The sequence below is a fragment of the Trachurus japonicus genome, chromosome 16 (genome assembly GCF_045865225.1).
Source record: "Trachurus japonicus isolate A0001 chromosome 16, Traja_1.0".
In the NCBI taxonomy this organism is placed as follows: domain Eukaryota; kingdom Metazoa; phylum Chordata; class Actinopteri; order Carangiformes; family Carangidae; genus Trachurus; species Trachurus japonicus.
This window is the reverse complement of record NC_140922.1, coordinates 16,707,997-16,717,638: the sequence shown is the minus strand read 5'-3', so window position 1 is coordinate 16,717,638 and position 9,642 is coordinate 16,707,997.

Genomic DNA, 9,642 nt, shown 5'->3' with positions numbered 1-9,642 from the left:
GCTGCCTCGAAAACACAGAAATATACATACATGTAGTGTAAACACAGTGCAAAAACTGGATGGTATGTGTGTTATGTAGATTTAAATGTAATGAACTGAGCAATCTAGAGGTAAGACTGTCAGAAGTTACGTAACAAAATGTTTATAATATGTTTTAACATTGTTGGTAAGATTCTGGAAAAAATTATTTAGATTTAACAAAAGTATTACAGATCGAAAATGGAAAAAAAATCCATTCTCTCATTTTTAACTTTTGACATTTCAACATTTTTCAATTATGCCCAATGCCAGATGCCTTAGAGTGAGAATAAGACTAAAATTTAAGTATAATAAATGTTACAGCAATAATCTAATGTACCAAGAGGTTACTGACAATTTGTCAAAAAAAGTTCAACTTTCCAAACTCTTCACACTCCACGTCCATATTTTTCTTTTTCTTTTTTCTTTTTTACAATGCTGTACTGGCTCAATATAATTAAATATTTGTCCTCTCAGTCCATAGTACTTTAATACAAATTTTTTTTTAAAGGAGGTTAGAACTGAATTAGGGCATTTTTTTTTTTGGACTAAATAAAAAAGGTACCAAAGTTACAAAAACGGGTACACAGTCCATTGTACAAAAAGGGGGAAATGCTCATGTAACATTTGTGCAATTGTGGACTTGCAGATATGTTTGCAGTGCTGTCACATGACCTGTGATGTATGTGCAACTCTGTTCACTGGATCAGTGTTGTGGGTGAGGTGTGCAGTTACAGTCTTTTGATATATAGCAGCGTGCATTTGAAATTCAAAACCCAAACTTTATATGTAGCCTAGTATGATCCACAACTTTTTTTTTGAGATACATTTTCTATACCTACATATACATGTACACATATATCAGACCTATTACATATCTTCACATTCTGCACAGATGACAGGAGTAATTTATCTGTAAGGGAGAGTAAGAGAAGAGAACGAGCGTTCCTGGTCATGAATGATAGAATATGCTTAAACAATAAGAAAATCAGCATTTGTATTCACAGCTCATCTTTAAGAGCTGTTTTACATGGTACATGTTAGCAAATTATGTATTTCACACTTTACTGCTTCCATAAACTATTCAAATATATTAGCTTACACCTCATAAATGTTAACACTGCACAACTCTTAATGCTGGCAAACAGTCGTTGGAGGTGGTATCAGAGAAGAAAGGAATGATTTACTAAAGCTGCATAAAACTCATCTCTCTGTGGGAGATCACAATAAAACTTCTATAATCTCTGATAGTGGAAAATTATAGATGGCCTCAATAAAAATAGCTTTATGGTGCAGGAAAGAGAAGCATTACGACTTGTTCTACCCTGTGTTTTCTGGTTTAAACCATCTTACTGCTTAAAGATAAATGAGTCCATAGATTTCATGCATCATACATAATTTGATTCACACTAGGTTTATCAATAAAAAAATATTAGGAGTCTTGTTTCAGATGAAAAGTTATGAGGCGGTTCAGATAAGAAACAACACATGATAACGTAAGAAAAAACAAAAGTGGGTTACACTGTTCTGATATAAGAATATATAACTTATTGATAAGATTAAACAGCCACCAGAAGTTCCATCAAGCAACAGTTTGCTTGTGTTGTGTACATTATATTAGAGTTAGGTTAGGTTAGGTTAGGTTAGGGTATATTATATTTTACTGCTGCTCTCATTTACAACATCTATATATTAGCATTAATACCAGAAGAACACAAAGCAGAAATGTTCAGTTTCATAGTTTAAAACATTATAAACCCACTCCACAATTGGCAAAGCAAACCATCCCCTGCTATTTCGTAATGAAGATAATCTCCTTGGTGGTATGTGTGTTTAAACTAAACCACAGAACCACAAAACTCTGAAGGTACAGTAGATGACACAAGAGAAGAAAGGATGTGTTGATGGGTATGGCTGGCTGCCAAGACACCCATCATTATGAGGCAGGTAGATACTGGTGCTATGGAGGACATAGCCCCCAGAGGGCCAACTCATCTGCCCTAATCTTACACATCATGTGGGTCCTGGAGAGACTGGTTAGGGTTCATCTTGGTCTCCAGTTCTGCTCTGGAGACCTCTTCAGTAATTCAGTCACCTGGATGATTATGATGGCACTTTGGGAATCAGGTTCTTCAGTTTTTCAGCAGGTCTACTGTCTCCTGGTTCTCTTGACTGTCAGGTAGAGAGGCCCCCAGTTTGTTCAGCCAAGGACCTCCTTGTCTGATGTAGTGGTTAGTAACGCATGCAATGAGTGCCACAGTGGAGTGTCCTGTCTACAGCCCATTGAACTTGGCTCACGCACGGCGTATACCCATAACTCTCTAAGAAGTCCTCTGATGACTTGTGGAGTCGAGTCATGGGGCATATTAGTGTTGGTACTCCTGAATGTGGACAAGACTGAAGACATAATGAATGACTGTAAAGGAAGGAGAATTACAATCAAACTCATTATCATAATTAGGTGAGGAGGCTGAAATTGTGAAGTGCTATTAGTGCGTCTATTGGGTGTCCACTTTACTGTAACAACAGACTGGACTGGAAGATCGACAGTGATGCTGTGTTCAACAGGGAGAGATGCACTTTCCTACAGGCTCAGATCTTTCAACTTGGCAGCGAAAAAACAAACAATCAAACACATTTTTGCAGCTTACTTGTTCACAGCTGTAAATAGTTCAGTTTTTGTACCTGAACTTATCTGTTTTTTTGGGGGGTTTTTTTTATATTGGCAATACACCACTCTGAGTTTACTGTGCACTGAACATCACACAATCCCACACCAATAACTCCAACTATTCCCAATCAACATGCTACATAATACTTCAACATAAGCAGTATAAGGTTGTTGTGAAATATAAATCAAAGGCGGATTTAGAAATTATATCATGAAATTTCTACTTGAACTTATCTGCTGTGTTAAATTTATGTCCCAGCTAAGCCTACATCTGAACACACACATAACACACTCAGATATCCTGGCTCCCTGGTTGCTCTTCCTGGAGCAGCAGGGTGATGCGGGTGGAATAAGAGGAGGAGGGAGGGAGGGAGAGAGAGAGAGAAGAGTGAAGAGAGAGGAAGAGGCAACAGGAGAACAGACCGCCCATTGAACTTGGCTCATTGCCAGCACTCATTCCCCCAGTAATCAGCTGTGAGTCAGTCAGTCATGCTGGCCTTAAACAACACATTAACATTTGAGTGCACATTACAGGCACATGCTCTCCTCACATCTTAATGCACACACACACACACACACACACACACACACACACACACACACACACACACACACACACACACACACTCAAGGCACAGTTTAGCTCTCCGACTGTTTCTGCAGCATCTTACCCTGCTGCATTTTTCAGATTGTTCTGTTTTCTCGCCCACAGATGAAGAGGAGTGTTTGTTTCTTTACACACATTGGCCCGAGGAGTGCATTTGGTGTAGAGCTGTAACTGGGGACTGTCTGGACGCAAACCACAGAAAGGGGTCTTTAATGATGAAGGGAGGAGGGTTGAGATACACAGCGGTGCATTTGTGGAGTATATGTGTATGCAGGCAGGTGTAAAGAGGGAGGCTGGCTTGCTACACCGTGATCAAGCGGCACCACAGCAGCCCACCCACGGTCCAGAGGGGACTCACACTCGCTTGCGGGTGTGACACCACAGCGCTGAGTGGGGAGAAGCTGCAGCAGACCTCCACACAGCTGGGGAGGATAACCTCCGGTGATTACACTCACAGGGGTGAATGTCAATCATGCTGTCTTCCTGAATGTGTGTCTGCATGTGTGAGACAATGCCCCCCTCGATTGTTGATACAAGTATGCTTTATGTTACAACCATGCATTCTTAGTGTGTGTGTGTGTTTGTGTGTGTGTGTGTGTGTTTGCATGTGTGTGTGTCCAGTGCCCAGTGATGGCCTGTTAGATTGAGCTGTCAGTCGGCAGGCAGCAGATGAAGATTAATGGAGCAAGCAAACAATAAGAGGCTGGCAATGATCATAAATATGCTAATGGCCATTATCAATACACACTCACTGACATGCATAACAGTGTGTGTGTGTGTGTGTGTGTGTGTGTGTGTGTGTGTGTGTGTGTGTGTGTGTACAGTATTCATGCAAAGATTTGGGATAGGAGGTGATTCAGGTTACTGAGTTAAAATCATTCTCCCTTCCCTTGGGACACACACACATACACACACACATTTTTTAGATCAGCAGTGTGTTGCCTGACTGATGGACGGGGGGAGACGGGGGCGTCCCATGTGTTATGTTTGGGTGGTGGGCTACAAGAAGGAGGGGATGAGGAAGGCTCATTGAGAAGATGACATGATTGGTGTCGCATTAAAATGTGTTTATTTAGTGTTTGTGCGCGTGTGTGTAGGCGTGTGAGAAGGGCAGTGGATAGCGATGATGTCTGTGCCAAGCCGCTGATTAAGACTACAGGTTCAGCTAATGGCACAATGAGAGGCTGATTAAGAGAGGAAGAGATGGTAGAAAAAAGAGCGGAGGGAGATAAAAGGGATAGATAGACAGATCTATTCACTAAATTGATGATGGGGCTCTTTGTTGTCTCATCCCATTCTGTGGTTCTCTGGGGTCCTTCCTGTGTCTGCAGCATACTCTCATTTGTTACATGAAAAGCCTCTTTCTTTATTTCTCCCAGCCTCCCCCTCCTCCCTCTTTTCCTCCCTTGTCGTCCATCTGGGTCACACAGCACAAAAGAGCAGTATAGGGGGCCCCAAACCGAAACCTGGTCATCTGCTTCATCACCTGAAAACACAACCTCCTTCTGCCTGCTTCTCACCTCCAGTTATCTTCCTCCAGCCCTCTCCTCTCTGCCCTACTAGGGTCTACAAAGTCCACTGGGAAATGTTGGGGGCTCCCGGGGCCCTCCGACCTTCCTTGTCCTTTAAACGCATACGTATTCCTATAGCCACAGACACGTGCTATCCATCCAATCCTGATGGAGGGTGTAATTTGAGTGTGGCAGGATGGCAATGGATGGAGTGTGTAAAGTAGACATGGGGAAGTGGTTATGATTGGGGCTAATGAGCTCACAGGGGACGCTGGGTTAGACGAGGCTGGCCAATTGCAGGCCTGGATCAGATACACCTCTCAGTGCAGGGTCCCCGCGGAGCCGAGGCCCCCTGTGCCCCCTGTGGGAATTTGTTTGTGTATGAGTGTGTGTGTCTGGGTAGTTCTTGTTTGAAAAGCCAACAGTCCCTGTGGTCATTATACACTCATTCTGCTGAGCTGGTTGTTACTGCACTTCACGGACAGGGGTAGTTAAGCATTTAGATGTTGAATCACATTGGTCATTAAGTCAAGGTCACAGCTAACGGGTACGACTTGCTTGTTTTTGTAATGTTATCGAGCAGCATACACTGCTCTTGGAAGAAAAAGCAGAGCGAACTCATAAAAACTCAGCGATGATTGCTAACACTGCATCAGTGGGAAGTGTGGGTATGTGCGAACAGGTGTGTGTGTGACAGTGTGTCATTCTGTGTGTGTCTCATTACCATGCATCATGTGTCAGTGTTGTCCAGGAGGCTGAGCCTCCGCACGGTGCTCCAGGGGAGAGTTATAGATTACTGGCCAGAGCAAGCAGGGGCCAGGGGAGCCACTGGAGCCCAGACCCGAGAACTGTAGGCTGGGCACGGCTCTCAGCTCATCAGCCTGTCTCTGGAGGCTGCGGAGCTTAACCTGGAGCAAGGCTCTGATTAACCAGACTAATGACAGTGCAGCCCCCAGCTCCCACTGCCCAACACCATAATCACTGCTTAAGGCCCTGGCCGGTCGGTGTGTCTATGGAGAGAGAGCGGTGTCACAGCTCAATGCATAAGTCTACTGACAACAAGCATTTTAAGTCAGTTGTCAATAGAAGCTTTTACAATCTGTCACGTGGCAGGGGACTGATGTGTGCGATGCTAGAATGAGATCAAAAACATTCAGAGCTTAAATACATTTTTCTGTTTGTCAGCTTGTACCTGAGTGTGTGCATGTGAATGTGAGGCTCTGTGTTTGTGTGCTTGTGTGGGTCACCACAGTTGAACGTGTTTAATGAGCGCTGATCGATGTCTCATCCGTCCCTCCTTATCTCTAAAGCAAACACTTGATCAGCACAATGGAACCGTTCAGCCTTTGGTACACACAGAGACCCCGACAGACAAACTGCACAAATCAAACGAGGTATGCAAATAAGACAAAGACAGACACGCTTTTGTTCACATCCCACTGTTACAGACAATTACCCAATGAGTGTAATAAGCGTATACACCGGTAGAGATGAGTATCTCTGGGAGTGTAGAGGGCTGAGGGGTGGGGTATGGTTGCATTTGCTCAGCAGACAGAAGAATATGCCAATAGTGCTTACTGTCCTCTGTGAGTAAAGTGATTTCTGACAACTCCTAAATGAAGCCCCAGGGGCGCTGAGGCCTGCAGCTAGATCACAGACCTGCTTTATGACTGTTTGTGTGTGTGAGGGAGTTAGAGACAGAGGTAATAGCTTGGCGTTATAAGTGAGATTGAGTCGATAAGTGATCTAGCAGCTGTCCAGCAGAGAATGAGGTGGGAGGTGACCAACATGGAGTTCAGTTACCAAAATTGAAAAAAAGAAAAAAAAAAAAAATCCAAAACAAATCACAGGTTTACTTCTGCAGCTCTATGAGGGAATAAAATGAAATCTCTGCAATTCTGCTTCAAATACAGCGTATGCCCTGAGCTGCTGTAGAACAGAAGGAATGAGAGGAGGTTAAATATTTGAACTACGCGGGGATATTTATACAAAGAGGAGGCAGACCTGGAAATAAAAGGTAAGACTGGTTTTTGTTATTGTCAACAAATCCCATGAAGAGACCAAAACCAATAATACGTTATTGTGTCTCACTGTACTTTCTGACCTACCTCTGCTAAATGTGACATTTTCAGACGTATAATTTATGCATTTTAATTGTTTGTTTTTTTTCTTTAAGAGATGTCGAGATTTGGTGACTTACGTAGATCAATTGTGTGTTGGTTTTGCTCCCCTTCAGTTTGTGGTTACGGTAAAGACAATATAGACTATTGCCAGCTTTATCTTTTGGTGAGAGAGAAAAAGAAGCAGCAGCAGAAATGATATGAGTATGCAGGACTTATGTTCAACTGGCCAGTTTACACGAGTCTGCAGGGGCTGCTATTGACTGACAGCCCTGACTAAGCCATCCACATCACGGCTGATCCCCTATAACATCCAGGGCTTACCTTGTGTGTCCGGATGCACAATTGTGTATGGCTGGATGTGTACCTGGAATGCATTTTTCTATCAGTGTGTGTTTAGTTATGCCGTTACAAGTGCTGGTTGATGGCTAAACAGACGACGAATCCAGGCATGCACTCATAGCAGCTGTGTTTCTGAATGGATCCAGCGGCCATTGTTCTCCTGTCACTAACTCGTCTCTCAGGCCCAGGAGACACACCGCTGACATTTACCAGACCCACCCCCCTCCTTCCCCTCTCCCACTCCTCCTCTTCCCCTGGCGTGCCTCACCCTCTCCTCATTGCTTTTCTCCCACCATCATCTTCCTCTCTCCTGTCTCATTCTCTCCTTCTCTCTCTCTCCTACTGCTTTCATCAAGTCCCTCGCTCATTTTCTCTCTCTGTCACTCCATCTCTCCATGGCATGATGCGCGCGGACAGGTGTGTGTGTGCGTGTGTGTGCATGCGTGCGTGTGTGTGTGTGTGCGTGTGAAAGACAGAGTGAGTGTTTGTGTTAATGAGTGGCCCTTTAAGGCTATTAAGATAAGATTGGTACGCCCAGAGTCCCTCATTACCCAGCAAGCATTGCTCCCTACATGGAATGGTAATTGGGAAGGAGAGAGAGAGAGGGAGAGAGAGAGAGACAGAGGGTTGGGGTAGAAGTAGAAATAATAGGAGGATAAACAAGGGATAATTGGGCGGATTGAGAATAAGAGGAGTGATTGATCAGGTTGATTTGTGTCTGCAGAGAGAGCTGGTATGAAGAGAGTAGAGGTTAAAGGTCACACAAAAAAATCAAACTGACTCATTTGTTTTACATGCATGAGTGGATTTTGCTTAGGTCTGGACAGGGCCTGGCGTAAGATTACAAGCACAGACAGGCACGTGCATGCACATAAACACACTGGAGCAGGCATGAAAACTCAGAGTGCAAAGGTGAACTCTACTTTTTAAAGGTTCATAAACTTCAGGGTGTAAATATGGTTTTTCAAACTTTGTGTAGAAGTTCATCAGATCCCATGTGTGTGAATTTTAGGACAAAACCATTTACATTTGCTGTGTGTGTGTGTGTGTGTGTGTGTGTGTGTGTGTGTGTGTGTGTGTGTGTGATGGATGTCAATCAGCCTTTAATCTCTGGCAGTTTCACTTGAAGTCTCTCTCACACAGTGAAACACTAGCGCCACCTACAGGACATTGATGTTAACAGCAAAAATATTCCTCATTTATTTGAAACTCCCTGGATTTCTGACACTTTTTGGCCAAATACTGAACAAATTTAAGCAATTAAAGTAACTTGGTATATTGTAATTATTTTTTACATACAAACTACATTTAATATGATGGGGGCAAAATGTATTACTCAACCAATTCAATATAATGTATTACATTTATTTCAAAGGATGCCGTGACCATTACTTATAAGCTTCCCTGTGGTGCTGTGTTGGCTCTGGTGGTGCTCTCTAGGACTGACTTATTAAGTATTGAAAATATAAACTGTCACCCTTGTGTGTGTGAGTGTGTGTAGTAATGAGTCAAAGGCTTTAACAAGGCTGCAATGTGTATTTAAGACAGGGCATAAATATATAAATAAAGTGTCCATCTGACACAGTGTTTGATTTTGCACTGTGTCAGATGGACAATTTGGGTGTTTTCCATGTTATAATGGAAAAAGGTCATGGTCAGATAGATAGTAGTCCAAGAGGAGACTTCCCAAACAGACCTGAGAATAAAAATAAAAACTGTGGATTTATATCACCATCAAGTGGTAGGACTGTGTACAGCCAAGAGAGAGAGAGGATGTAGCAAGTGGATGGGTGCAAACAAGGGCGGCAAGATGAGCTGTATGAGAAGAGTCGTCCCATTTCTCCAACACTGGGTTAAGACTCATGAGGACACTGTGACACAAATTCACAAATTATAGCTGAGCTGCGTAATATTAAATAAATAATGGACTCAGAAGACTGCACACTGCTTTATACATTTTTAAAACATCATCCACATCTGGACAAGGATAAAAATACACATGTTTGGAGAAATGTTAAAGGATAAGTTGAGGATAATGACAGTAAACTGAGGATACTAAGGTTGAGTCCACATTTAGCATCAGAAACTTGGGTAACTTTTGATTTATGACCTTTGACCTATGATTGATTTCAGTATTTTAAGGTTGTGCACATTTAAATGTAAACACACTTTTAGACCAGTTCACACACTGGTCTGACCTCTGACCTGTGTGACAAGCAAAGCAAATACAAGATTGTTACTCTTGGCAAGATGCTTGGAGCTAAAATTGACTAGTTAGGTGATAGCCAACATCTGAAAAATCCACGTGATGTATTGTAGTAATTATAATAATTAATCTATTATCAACCAACTTTTATTAATGATTTTGTAAAA